This window comes from Microcebus murinus, chromosome 4, assembly GCF_040939455.1.
Source record: "Microcebus murinus isolate Inina chromosome 4, M.murinus_Inina_mat1.0, whole genome shotgun sequence".
Classification (NCBI taxonomy): domain Eukaryota; kingdom Metazoa; phylum Chordata; class Mammalia; order Primates; family Cheirogaleidae; genus Microcebus; species Microcebus murinus.
This window is the reverse complement of record NC_134107.1, coordinates 39,106,429-39,122,021: the sequence shown is the minus strand read 5'-3', so window position 1 is coordinate 39,122,021 and position 15,593 is coordinate 39,106,429. Positions and strand designations below refer to the sequence as shown.

At 34.8% G+C, this 15,593-nt stretch overlaps 1 protein-coding gene across 2 annotated transcripts in view; it reads left to right on the top strand.

Moving 5' to 3' along the window:
• LUZP2 (leucine zipper protein 2) overlaps window positions 1–15,593 on the top strand; it is a 440,045-nt gene that overhangs the window by 305,167 nt on the left and 119,285 nt on the right. The gene's annotated exons all lie outside the window — the stretch shown is intronic.

The window sequence follows — 15,593 nt, the reverse complement described above, 5'->3', positions numbered from 1 at the left end:
CAAAATATTACTGTTCATTGACAAGGCACCTGGTCACTCAAGAGGTCTGATAGAAATGTACAAGGAAATTAATGTTTTCATGCTTGCTAACATCATATCCACTCTACAGTCCATGAATTAGGGAGTGATTTTGATTTTCAACACTTTTTAAGAAATGCATTTCATAAGGATATAGTTCTCATAGATATTTATTCCTATAATGTATCTGCCCCCCCCAAAAAATGAAAACCTTTTGGAAAGATTCACCATTCTAGATGTCATTAAGAGCATTTTTGATTCACTGGAAGATGCAAAAATAGCAACATTGACAGGAGTTTGGGAGACATTGATCCAACCCTCATGGATGACTTTGAGAGGTTCAAAACTTCAGTAGAGAAAGTAACCTCAGATGTGGCAGAACTAGCAAGGAACTAGAATTCGAAGTGGAGCCTGAAGATGTGACTGAATTGCTGCAATCACATGATAAAACTGGAACAGATGAGAAGATGCTTCTTAAGTGGTTTCTTGAGATGGAATCTACTTCTGGTGAAGATGCATTGAACATTGTTGAAATGGCAACACAGGATTTAGAATATGACATAAACTTAGTTGATATGGCACCACCAGTAGGGTTGGAGAGGATTAGCTCCAATTTTGAAAAGAGTTCTATTCTAGGTAAATAGCATTGCGTGCTACAGAGGAATCTTTTGTGAACAAGAGTCAATTTGTGCAACAAAATTCATTGTTATCTTATTTTAAGAAATTCCCATAGCTACCCCAAGCTTCAGTAACCACCACCTTGGTAAGTGAGCAGCCATCAACATCAAGGCAAGACCCTCCACCACCAAAACGAGGAGGACTGGCTGAAGGCTCAGATGGTTGTTAGTATTTTATAACAATAAAGCATTTTTAATAAAGATATATATACACATATTATGTATAATGCTATTTCATATTTAATAAACTATAATGTAGTGTAAACAGAACCTTAATATGCACTGGGAAACAAAAAAAATCTGTGGCTCACTTTATTGTGATATTCACTTTATTGTTGGTGGTCTGAAACTGAACCTACAATATCTTCAAGGTATCCCTGTATTTGTTTCATTAATCTACTACACGAAAATGAAGTTTTCAATAGTCTCAGCCTGTCTGCTTTAATCTTGTTTGATCTATTATGCATAGCCCTTCACTCCTTCTTTTTCCCCAAACCTGATACATTTAAATATCCTCCCCAACCCATGGACAAGACTGTGTATCATTATAAAAGGTGGTTGTTCTCTCCTAATATTGTTGTCTCAAAGTGTTTTTGTTTTATTTTTCTGCTCTTTCTGCTTTCCTAATCAACCATCACATTTTGGATAGGATCTCAGCTCCTGAGCCACTATTGTGTGTTGCAAACTTCTAAAAGTTTCACTCTGGTCCTTTCTACTCCATGCTAAATTTCAATTTTCAGTACTACGAGGCTGAGTTAAAGCTCTAGGTTCCACTTGCTTAGAAGAGAGGTGAAACGCTAATTGGGTTATACTTGCAATATTGGGTTATGCCTGTGTGTGTATGTTTGTGAAAGAGGGGGGTAGGAGAGAGAGAGAAAACCTATTGCAACTTTCAAGCTACAACCTAAGTTTTATGAGAAGCCTTCTTGGCCTCCCAGCAAAGTTGATTTTCCGTCCTCTGGGTTCCTGTAAAACCTATCTGATGTCAATAACTAGCATTTATAGCAGCAGTAGTACAGATTTTTAAATCTATGTCTATAACTCTCAATATACTGTATATTACAGGTAAGTACCATGCCTCATTCACGTTCATGTCCCAGTTCAAATCAGAACGCCTGGTATGTATAATTTCAGCAATGTTATTGGGATTGGATAGTATCAAAGGTCAATTTAGGGACAATGTGTCCAATATGTAATACATTTAGGGGAAAATGTTTACAGAAATTTTCAGAAGTATTAATACACAACAATGTTAGAAGGAGACATCATATATCCTAAATAAGCAGAAAATATCATCTAGCTGATTAATGAGAGAACTGTGTCACCTCTTAAAGGATAATACCACCTTGTACTCCTGTTGCTCCAGGTAAGAGAGATAGGCGGGAGCCACAGGTAATAAATGTAAGTAGCAAATGCTATAATAAGTTAAGCACAATTAGTTAAGAATTGACAGACAAGAGAAAGTTACATAGAATCACCTGCAACTCATGTCAAGAGTAATCCATCACATTCTAATCTGAAGTGAAAGTGAGCAGGGGCACCCTGAATGGAGGAAGAGTTTGTATTGTTGTCAAGAATATGACCCTGAAAATAGAATATTTCATTGTTTTTGAGATGGCCTATGGTAAATACAAAGCAGCCTGGAGGTTATCACAGCAGGCTTTGTCAATTTTTAGCTTTATAACATTCAGCCTATCTCCTTTTCCTATTAGATTTTATTTTCCCACCTGAAGTGTTTTCTATTGGTTGTAGTTTCACTGCTTGCTTCTGCTGCATCTGCTATAGAAGCTGAGGGAAGCCCAAACCACCTGCTATTTGTCTTCTTGCATGGTGACATCACCTAAGCCTCCCATTTAAACATTTTTCTACCAGGATTTTCAATGTTTAGAGGATCCAGTAATAGTAGCTGCAGTACAATCTTGAGTATTTTTCCCCTACACAACCTCCTGAGTTTCCATGGCCCTGCCTGTTTTCCAAACTTAATGCTCCAGACACCCTATACATATTACAATCCGTGAACACACCAGTTCCTACACACACACACACACATATACACACACTCTTTTTGTAAGATAGCTAGCATTGTTTCTGTTACTTGCAACCAAGAAATCTATCTCTCTTAAAGGTATAATTCCCTGGTTTTGAAGTACGACTTGAGTATAGAAACTTGCAATAAATCTTCCCCAAAGTATCCTGCATTATCTGTTTTTTTGATGCATCTAGGTCAAAAATTACCCAAGAAATGTGGCCTATCTTTATGTCTGTCACAGACATTTAGTTATACAAAAGTCTTAAAGGGATTGCTTTTAGCTGAATCTTTTATGGGAAACACAGATTCATTTAACTGGGGTCTTAGTCCTGATCACATCCTTGTAAGAAATTTAATAGTTATTGTTCTCTACTGAATGTCACAGATCACAATCTAAATGCATGGTAAATAAGGGGGAAATAAATTGCCCATTGGATAAATGTATATTTCTTTAGTTAACCATTTCTTCCTGTAGAACACTTATGTTGTTTCCATATTGTATATTACCATAAAATATTGAATAATAAACAACTTTTCCTAGTAATTATTTTTTCCTATACTATATTAAAGTTAATTCTTAAGAAATGGTAATTCTAAAGTATTTAAGTGCAATAAGTATCTTAAAATATGTAAAATTATTTTCTAGAAGGGCTAGCAAATCTATAATCTTTTTAGTAGTGCTTAAAAAGCCCCTCCATTATTCCTTCACTTTCCCTATACTTTCCCTTTAAATTTTTTTTAAACCAAATTTGATATATTAATTATATATCCTTGAATTTGAATTACCTTTACAGCTAGTGAGGTTGTCAACCATCATGATTTTCTCTGTGGAAATGGTCAATTAATGACCTTAAACCATTTATATAGTTTTCCTTTACCTGGCTGTAATTAGTCTCTTGAAATTTTGTAATCTCTCCTACCGATTTGCTACCATCAACCAATCATTGTGTGCATCTGATTCCAGAGATCACCCTTTCTATTAAGTTCTGCTGTTAACGTGAAGTTGTCCCCTCTGGCTAATTTAGTTTTGATTTAATTGTCAGAAAGGCTTTTTCAAGGAGACGGAGTTCTACTACAAGTACTGCTACCTGTATTCTGCCCCTGAAGACTCATCAGGCCCTCTTTAAGTCAGGTTCTGAGATGTCCTTCAGCAAAAAGCAAGATTTCTCAAGTTTTTTTTTTTTTTTAATTACGAACTGGTTATTAGCCAGTATTCTTTAAAACCTTCAATGAAAATGTTTAATAGCACCTGGAGAAAATGTTTAATTCAACATTTCATGAAGTCAATGTAAGCCTTTCTTTGAGAATGACGCACATTTTGCAGTTAGATTTTTGAGCAATGTGCCATGCAGTTACTTTAGGAAGTAATTTTCCCAAACTACACTGATAAACAATGAGGTCCTCATAAGATTCTCCTTCCATTTCTAATCAAACCTTGCTAAGGAACTAATAGGAACTATTAGTTCTATTTGACTGTGGTTTCATATGGGTCTCTTCCTTTTCCCACCTCTCTTTCCCCTCCATCCCAACCCCACCACTCCATCTCTTATCCCCAGTACCCTCTTCCCCATCCTCTGCCTTCTACCTCTGTGTTATGTATACTGTCCAGGTTGTTCTGATTTCCTTTTATGCATCAGACACTATCCTTCACACATTGCTCTTGATTTGGCTATCAATATCAGAGTAGTTATTATCATTAGTAGACTTTTTTTTGTCTTCGCTTACAATTACTGAAAATTCACCTTGTATACCAGTGCTAGTCTAATTCAATGGAGTGCTAAAGGAGGTTTGTTCCCTCCAATATGCTCTGCACAATATTTGCTACTAATTATGGGTACTTACATCCATCTGGAACGATTTCATGCTGTATTTGCTTGCTCTATTTGCTGCAGTCTCAGCTGTACTCCCTAATCTAAATGCTTTGTTCTCTGCCCCTGTTGTAACAGCTCAGTAGTGCAACTATTAAACCATTCAAGGGGATTAAAACAGTTTGGAAGATTAAAAAACATATTTAAAATGTTAATTACCTAACAATTCTTTAATAGTTCTCTCTTCCTGCGTGTTTCTATCCACTATTTTAAATTCACCAAAATGAAGAGCAATTTAACCATATGAAAACAGTAGAAGCACATACAGATTGTTTTTAAGCAACAGCAAACCCAATATTTTAGTAAAATCCTACGCTCTGTTTTAGTGTACATTCCAGTATTGGTGACATATGAATATATGGCACATGAAACATTTTGTTTTTTATGTAATATTGACAAAGCACTTGCACATTCATTGTTTCCTTTTATTCTCATAAGAACATAGAAAAGAGGCAGACATTACAGATGGCAAAACCAAGGTTTAGAAATGTCACAGTACGGATATGACCATGGTGACAGGTTGTAAATGGGAGACCCAAGACTAGAACATACATCTTGTGAATTCTGTTTCATATTTCTTTCTTTAGAACAGCTTGTTATATAAAAAGTGAAAAAGCCTTGGTTTTTTACTATAAGGAGAACAGTATTATGAAATTTTTTCCTTGTTCTTGTCTAATCAGCCACGTACAGGTGCTCACTGAATGAGCAGATGGGAATGCAATTAAGACAGATGTGATGACACTTCATTCACAGACTCTAATACTTTCAAACCCCAGTGCTAATATGAAAGCACAGATCACAGCAGGTATACCACAAGAAGAATTAAATGTGGGCACAAGATTTGTGCACATTATAGGTCTTTCAAAATGTTGAAAGTGAAATGATATTTAGTGTTCCAAATTCCGACATCTATCACGGATTCTTTATGGGGTGATTATTATTCAAATTGTGAAAATAATTAAAAGAAAATAAAGATAAAAGCATTATCATAGGTCATGTATACATTGTGAACCCAGCATAAGTCAGAATGCTAGAATGACAATAATGTTGGTCTTTGCAAAGAGTCTGTGTGATTTGTTGCGTCAGTATTATCTAAAAAGCCTAGCTCAGTGTTTGGAATAGCCATTCATTAAGTATGACTTCCCTCAAGATAATCCTTTGACTTCAGGTATTAATTGTATTATTAAAAATTGTTAAGTGACTTTCTGTTTGGGATAAATTGCAGGCTGTGAGAAAAACGATGTTAAAACACCCCAATGGGCTAGAGGTGGCCACACTGAAGCTCTGAATACTAGAGGTGATTCCTTCACTCTCCTTATCATTGGAAGACAGTTGCAAGAGCCCCAAACCTGGGTTCAAATAATGATCTGCAACCTCTCTCTGCCTTTGTAGAGCTCTGTGACATTGCACAAGTCTCTCGATTTCTGAGTGTCAGTTTAGTTTACCTGTCAGTTAAATAGGAATACTACATTTTGCTAGCTAAGGAGAGGTTAAGAACAATTAAGAGAATTGTATAAGATAATAACCGCTAAAGTCTAATTGTTTTTGGTGATTCTATGTATCTTCCTCCAGTAACATTTAAGTTCTAACACCTGACAGAGATGAGAATCCATAGAAAAAGAGGCCAACCTGCAAATACTCTAGAATAATGTTATCAATGGGAGGACATAAGATAAGACAGAGATACTCTGAAAGAATTAAACTCTATTTGTTTCCCCCTCCAACTCTACAGTAGTTTTAAAGCTTTTAGTGTCCATAGGACTCTCCTGAGAGCACTTCTAAAATGCAGGTTCTTGGGCCACATGATCAGAAACTCTGATTCACCCAGTCTGAGCTAAGATGAGGATTCTGATTTATTACGAAGTACCGTAGGTGATCCTGAGGAAAGTAGTTGAGCACCCTAGTGTGAGAAATATTGATTAAATCTTTCATCTATACTGTAGCTATTTTCTCAACAAATGGATAATAAGTGCCTTGGAAACAAGGACCAGAGTTCTTAATTAGTTGATTCCTACAGACTCATGAAGTGTGTGACACTTGTAGGACTTATGTTAGCTGCTAAAAAGGTGTTTGTCATACACTCTGCTAATTAACTTTAGTACTGAAGATTTTTTATTTGCTACTTTTCACTTTCTATTTTAAGAGTTAAGATCTAGATTCTGAATTGGGATGGAAGAAAAGTGACGAACTGTGACAAAGGCTGATAGTTCTCCCCCAACAGCTCTTCTCTCTGCTCTGTAAAGATATTCCACCTTTATCTGACTGAATTGCCACCCAGAATACATACTTCCCAGCCTCCTTTGCAGGTTGCTGGGGCAATGTTCCCAAGTTCTGGCCACTGGTATATAAATATAAGAAATGTTGGCCTCTTTCAGGTTATATCCTTAAGGGAAAAGAATTTACTCTCCTCTTTTTTTTTTTTTTTTTTTTCTTTTTTCCTTTCTTGATGGCAGAATGTGGACACAGAGATGAGGATATTGTGGAACAAACAGGCAAAGGCAACACCATGGAGGTGACAACACGTCAAGTGAGGAGGAGTCTGGTTCTTAACCCTCATGGAACAGAGTCACAACACTGACTTTTATATCAGAAAGTCAGAGAAAGAAACTTTCTATCCAGTTTAAGACTCTGCTATTTTGGTTTCTATCTTGAACCCGGTTTGTTTTAACTAATAAATGGATCAAATAAACACCCAGGATTAGGACTATGTAATAATTTAATGTGAAATTCAGTCTTATTTATCTTACTTGCAAATGGGCATTATAGCAAGTCTTATAAGGTTGTTAGGAGAACTTGAACAGATAAATGTTCAAGAAAATTGCCTGATGAAATTTGTGCAACTTTTAAGTGTACAGTCCTGTATTTATGTTACTAATGACTTCTTTATAAATCATACTTTATGACTATATGCAATTTACTCTTTGATAAAGATATTTACTATTCTAAGGTAGTTAGAGTAACTTAGGTAGTAAGAAATCTTCCTTTAAGATTTAAGTGACAATCTAAATGAACTCCAGGCCAAAAGATGTTGAGTTTAAAACATTAGTCAGGTCTACATTTGACATCAGTACCCTAATTAACTTGTTGGAAGATGGAAGTGAAATTCAAGCAAGGGCAATGCTTAGTTCCAAGGCTCTTAAAAATATCAAAGAAATGTCTGTGTGTGTGGATATTACACGAGTAGTTCAGGTGGCTGATTTATTATTCATGAAGAGTATACAGTGCAAGGTTTAGTTTAAAAGCTTTTAAATTTTTTTAATTGACAAATAAAAGTGTTTATATTTATCATGTACAACATGATGGTTTAAAGTATGTATACATTGTGGAATGGTCCAATGTAGGTAATTAGGAAATGCATTACATCACATAGTTATAAAGGCTTTTTGAATCACATTCTCATCATCATGAAAATTAGCTCTGTCCTAATACTGCAGCCTGAAGGATTTGTGGGCATGCTTTTCCCATATTTGAGAGCACTGCATAGTAATGATACTAGAGTAGAATATGAAGGTAGTCATGTGTTAGATAACCCACATACTTAAAATCACACAAGGTGGGGTGGTGGAAGTAATAGAATGAGAGTAGTCAACTGAAAATATTTGCAATTGATATACTAGAGAGATTTTCCCTAACTGTGAGCGCAAAACTAGAAAAGGAGTTGCCCATAAAATTCTGTCTGAATAAATCAGGGGCAAGTTATTACATGTACTTTTAGTCATGCTTCTTAACCTTGAGTGAGACGCAGAATCACCTGAAGTGCTTGTTAAATAGCCAGGCCCCACTCTCAGAGTTTCGAGTCAGTAGGTTTGGATCAGCTGGGAGCCTAAGAATTTCTAATGAGTACCCAGATGATGCTGATGCTATTGGCCCAGAGAACATATTTTAAGATCCACTAGCTTATAGAAAATCCCTATAGAGCTTGGTAGGCAAACAAATTGGTAGTTTTGAATCTATTAAGGATGTAGAGTGCCTCTTCTTTCTCTAGATCTGTTATACAATTCATTATTTCACTAGATCTTAGATTCTTCACTATTAATCTGCTACTTTAGGAATTTTCACATAGCTTTCCTGGGCTAAGGCCACTTGAAGCAAATGAAGGCAGTTTTATTATCACATTAACTGCAACATAAGTTGTATTTAACTCACTCTATTTCTGAGCCCAGGGCTTTAAGAAACATATGTAACTCACATGTCTCTTCATCTTGGGAGCTGACAGAACTATTTTACAAGTTGCATATAACTCACACACAGAAAACAATTAAAAAATAACAATTTTTTCATTAAATTATAAAAGACCATTTTGTTTTCAAAGTTTTCATTCTATTTTGATAATAAAACACTATTACCCCAAGGAATTTTTTTTTCTCGTGTGGCAATGTGTTAAAATGTTTTTTAAAATATTTTTATTACTATCTCTCTCTACTATATTCAATCATGACATCTACTGATGTCACTTCAAAAGGCATATATATATTATAGAAGAGGTCCAATATAACTGATTTAAATGGTAAATATACTTTTTATGTCAGTTTATTTTCTGTGGATTGTGAGATCAGATATATATTTTTTTAAATAAAGTTCAACAGGTTTGTCTATTTTTAATTTTTTTAAATTTTTTAAAGCAGTTTTAGATTCACAGAAAAATTCAGTACAGAGTTCCCATATGCCCTTGCCCCTCATACACCCAAAGCCTCCTTCATTATTTAAGTCCCACATTGGAGAGATATATTTGTTACAATCAATGAAGCTATCCTGAAACATCAATATCTTTCAAAGTCCGTAGTTTACATTAGGATTTACTCTTGGTGTCATACATTCTGAGGGTTTGGACAAAAACATAGTGACATGTATCCACCATTGTAGTATTATACAGAGTAGTTTCAATAACAGAAAAATCCTGTGTTATCTATCCACTTATTACTCCCTTCTTCCCTCCTTCTTATCCCCTGGAACCCCCTGAACTTTTTATTTCCTCCATAGTTTTGCCTTTTTCAAAATTTTGTGCAGTTTGAATTATATAGTGTGAAGCCTTTTAGATTTATTTCATTCATTTAGTAATTTGAATATGAATTTAAGGTCCATACTTGTTTTTTTATGACTTGATAGCTCATTTATTTTTAGCACTGATAATAATCCATTGCCTGGATATACTACGGTTTCTCCATACACTTACTAAAGGACATCCTGCTTACTTCCAGGATTTGGAATTATGAATAAAGCTGGTATAATCATCCATATGCAGGTATTTTTGTAGACATAAGTTTTCAGCTCCTTTGGGTAAATATCAGAGAATATTGATTACTAGATTCTATCATAAGATTTACTTTGTTTTTTAAGAAAATGCCAGTTGCCCTCCAAAGTGGCTATACAATTTTGCACTATCACTAGCAAGGAAAAAAGTTGGATTTTTCTACATCCTTGTCAGTATTTGGTGTTATCGATGTTTTGTATCTTGGATATTCTAATATTTATAGTGGTATCTCATTGTGTTTTTGTTTTGTTTTTTGAGACAGAATTTTACTCTGTTGCCCAGGCTAGAGTGTCATGGCATCAGCCTAGCTCACAGCAAACTCAAACTCCTGGGCTTAAGCAATCCTTCTGCCTCAGCCTCCTGAGTAGCTGGAACTACAGGCACACACCACCATGCCTGGTTAATTTTTTCTGTATATTTTTAGTTGTCCAGCTAATTTCTTTCTATTTTTAATAGAGACGGGGTCTCACTCTTGCTCAGGCTGGTGTTTCATTGTTTTAATTGGCAATTACCTAATGACATAGGTTGTTAAGCATTGATGATGTATGTTAATGCCTCTTTGTACACAACATACATGGGTTACAGGAGCACTTATTCAATATTTGAAGAATGAGTGAATGACTAAATGATAAAATGAACAAAGTCTAAACCAGGGTTCTGATTTTGATGATGAAATTTCTTACCATCAATGCTATCCCTGCAAATGAAAGAAAAGAAAAAGAAATTTCTGACATCATTAGAGGCCAAGATTGAGCTAAAGAGAGGTAGGCTCTCCATGGAATTCTTCTGAATCATTATATGAACAGCTGCCTCCTCCACAGCATTCAGAATGCACACTGGAAGCAGATATTACGTCCAATATAAAAATACTCATTCACATGCAAAAAGGACATACTGATATAACTACCTTTCAAACTACTTGAAATGTATGCTGCTAGCAGTGGCTGTTCTCAGAGCATGCCTAATCACTTGGAGTACAGTTGTTGTAGCAGCATTATTAAGTTTGAAATAACTAAAAAAGGATACTGACAGAATATTTGGTATTTAAGGTATATGAGCAAAGACTTTCAGATAGGATTGAGCAAACTACAGCTTATTAAAGGTAATAGCAAATGAATTTGACACCAAATACAGGACATTATTTTAGAGTTGCATTTTCTTCAAACTTTTCTATTGATCCATCTGAACTTCTTTGTTTAATAGAAAATGCTAAGCAATTATCTAATTGTTGTAAGCTTAAATAAGCTTAATAATTGTTTTAGCCAAAATTCAGAAGACACACTCTAATCAGTGCTAAGAATTTAACATAGCTGAATTTGTATTATCCATTAAGTCAGGTAGAATCCAGATTATTCTGTAATAAAAACAAGTGCAACATTCTAGTGAACTGAATGATATTACTCATGCTGAACTGTTTGAATCAATGCAGACTTGGCTTGACCATAGCTATAGATGCGCAGAGTGAAAATTCTATTTTTATTTTGTATATACCTGGGAAATAGGCATATCTACCTAATGTTTTAAAGTAATGCAAAATTTCCCATCTTTGTTATTTCCCCTGATGGACCTATATTAAAGCACTTGTGCTTTCTCTGTAATAACTTTTCTATTATTTGGAAAAAAATTACTATAGTTCTTAATTCATAGCATACTGGACATCATGTGAGCATCATGTTTCTTATACATTATGACATACGCAAAATTCCAATTTATTTTTTGGGAAAAGTCTTTCTATGAAAGCTTTTCTAGCTGAGCAGATTCTCATATAAGAGAACAGGGGTAAAGTGATAGAGATTTCATTGTGGTTTAAATTTATATTTCCCTGATGATTAGTGATGTTGAGCATTTTTCATATATTTATTGGGCACTTGTCTATCTTCTTTTGAAAAGCTTCTGCTCATGTCTTTCATCTACTTTTTAATGTGGTTGTTTTTTTCTTGGTGATTTGTTTGAGTTCTTCGTAGATTCTGGATATTACCCTTTATTGGATGTATAGTTTGCAAATATTTTCTCCCATTCTGTAGGTTGTCTATTTGCTCTGTTGATTATTTCATTAGCTGTGACAGAAAATTTTAATTTAATCCAGTCTCACTTGTTTATTTTTGTTGTTGCAATTGCCATTGGGTCATAATTTTTTTTGCCTATGCCACTATCTGAAAGTGTTTTTCCTACATTTTTCTGTAAAATTCTTAGGTTTCATGCTTTAGATGTAAGTGTTTTATCATTCTTAAATTAATTTTTGTGAGTGTTGAGAGGTAGGGGTCTTGTTTCATCCTTCTGCATGTGGCTATCCAATTTTCCTAGCACCATTTATTGAATAGGGCTTTTCCCCCAGTATATATTGTTGTCTGCTTTGTAAAAGATTAGTTGGCTGTATGTGGAAGCTTTTATATCTGGGTTCTCTATTCTGTCCCATTGGTCTACGCCTCTATTTTTGTGCTAGTGACATACTGTTTTGGTTACTATAGCCTTATAGTATAATGTTGGTAATGTGATTCCTCCACATTTGTTCCTTTTGCTTAAGATTTCTTTGGCTATTTGGACTCTTTTCTGGTTCCAAACAAAGCATAGATTTTTTTTTTCTAGATCTGTGCTATATGACATTGGTATTTTGATGAGGATTACTGTGAATCTGCAAATCACTTTGGGTAATATGGACATTTTAACAATGTTGATTGTACTGATCCATAAGCATGATATACTGATATACTCTTCCATTGGTTTGCATCATCTGCATGGTTTGGCAGGGGTTGTTGTATAGTGATAGTGTCTGAAACATTTGTTTGGTTATATTCTGTCCAGTTGTTTTGTCTATTTGTTTTTGGCAAGAGGGCTTGTCTAGTTTCATTTGCTTCATAAAGGCCAAAGGAGTTATTTTCTCAATTGATTGTTTACAGAGTTTCTTATTTATTTATTTATTTGAGACAGAGTCTCACTTTGTTGGCCAGGCTAGAATGAGTGCCGTGGCATCAGTCTAGCTCACAGCAACCTCAATCTCCTGGGCTCAAGCAATCCTGCTGCCTCAGTCTCCTGAGTAGCTGGGACTACAGGCATGCGCCACCATGCCCGGCTAATTTTTTGTATATATATTTTTAGTTGGTCAATTAATTTCTTTCTTTATTTTTAGTAGAGACGGGGTCTCGCTCAGGCTGATTTTGAACTCCTGATCTCAAGCAATCTGCCTGCCTTGACCTCCCAGAGTGCTAGGATTACAGGTGTGAGCCACCATGCCAGCCAACAAAGTCTCTAAGATGTTTCCATGTATACAGAAGAGACTTTTCAATAATTGGTGCTTAAGTAACTGGATATTTGCATGAAAAACAAAAAGAGGACACAAAAGCCCTTTGTGCACATCCTCCATAGACTGGCCAAAACTACTCTGAGGTCAGTGGTCTCTTATCAGGAAGGAATATTAGCCAGTTGTTGTATAGTAACCACAAAAGGGAGGAGCAGCATTAGGTGGCTGATTGAAATCAGGGGTGGAGCTAGCCTTTTCAAAAGGTTGGTTCTGTTTAAGCCAGGAAGAAAGCCTGAGAGTGATTAACAAGTTAGGGGATATAATGAGGTATGTCTAACCCTTCATCCCACCATGGGTAGGAACTCAGTTTTAAGTTTTTTCTGGGATCCCCTTGACCAAGGTGGGATCTATTCAGTAGGCAGGGGTCTTAGGATTTTGTTTTAGTTCACAGCTATGAGGAGTTAGGCTCAAATGGTTAAGAAGTGTCAGAGGAACAAACATATTTTCTTTGAACATAGGTCAATTATGAGAAATTCAAAGGGGTAATGGATTTTGTTTACCCACATCTAGAAAAAAGAACACAATTCTGAGGCCTGGAAGACAAAATGGCTTCTGAGCCTCAAGTAGCCCTTTGAATGCAATGTGCAGCCATCAGGAATGTAAGAGGATTGTAAAATTATAGACTTCAAAGGGAATACAGATCCTCTGATTGTTCTGTGGCTACATTATAATAGGGTACAAGATGACCAGCACCAGGATAGTAGTAGGAATACATAATTATAGTCCAGAGGGATGGTTTGAGACACTTGCATCTATTGCTGACTTGAAACTAAAATTATTTTATAAAATAACACAGGCATACACACACACACACACACACACATATATATATATATATATATATATAATATATATATAAACAGAAGTTAAATGTTAGGACAAGTGAAGTTTTACCTTTTTTAAATTAATTTTTTATTTATAATTGACACAATAATTTTACATATTTACATATTTATGGGATACAGTGTGATGTTTCAATGCTGGTATATGTTGTATGATGATCAAATCAAGCTAATTACCATATCTATCATTTTAAACATTTTCATTTATGGTGAGAGCATTCAAAATCTTCTCTTCCAGGTATCTTAATATATACACTACATTGTTATTTATAGTCATCCTACTATGTAACAGAAAACCAAAACTAATTCTTCCTAAGTATAATTTTGTACTTGTTGCTCAAACTTTCCTGATCTTCACACTCCTCCCTAAACTCCACAGACTCTATTAAACCGCTATTCTACTCTACTTTGGTGCATCAAATTTTTTTAGATTCCACATAGGTCATGCAGTGTTTATATTTCTGTGCATGGCAGATTTCACTTAACATAATATCATACAGTTTATTAATACATGTTGCAAATGACAGAATTTCATTCTGTTTTATGGCTGAATAATATTCCATTGTCTGTATATACCACATTTTCTTTATCCGTTCATCTGTAGATAAGCATTTAGGTTGATTCTATATCTTGGTTATTGTGAATAAGTGCTACAATAAGTACAAGTGTGCAAATATCTATTCAACATATTGATATCATTTTCTTTGGATATATACTCAATAATGGGATTGCTGGATTATATGGTAGCTTTATTTTTAATTTTTTGAGGAACCTCCATATTGTTTTCCATAATGAGTGTAATAATTTCCACCAACACTATATGAGAGTTGCCCTTTTTCCACATCTTCACCAGCATTTGTTAATTTTCATCTTTTTAGTAATAGCCATTCTGAGTGGGGTGAGATTATATGTCATTGAGGTTTTGATTAGCATTTTCCTAATGATTAGTGACTTTAAACATTTATATATGTTTGTTGACATTTATATGTTTTCCTTTGAGAAATGTCTATTCAGGCATTTTGCTTATTTTTAAATCATATTATTTGTTCTTTTGCTATTGAGTTTGAATTCTTTATATTCTCTGGATATTAACCTTTTGTTAGTGTGTAGTTTGCAAAACTTTCTCACATTGTGTAGCTTGTCTCTTCATTTTACTGACTGTAGTAAGTACTTTCCTATTGATAATGACCTTGAATGTCAATGAATTAAATTCTCCAATTAAAAGACATAAAGTGGAGGAATGGATTAAAAATTTAAAAAAAAAAAACAAGGCCCCACTGTATGCTATCTTAAAGAAACTCTTTTCACCTATAAAAACATGCACGGACTGAAAGTGAAGGGGTGGAAAAGAAATATCCCATGCAAATGGAATTCAAAATATATCAAGAGTAGCTATACTTATATCAGAAAAAACAGACTTTAAATCAATAAAGATTTAAAAAAAAAGACAAAGAAGACCATTAAATAATGACAAAGTAATCAATACAGGAGGAGGATATAACAATCGCACTACCCTGTACCCAATACTGGAACACCTAAGTACATAAAGTAAATATTAACAGACCAACAGGAGAGATTGACTGTAATGCCATGATAATAGGGAACTTCAC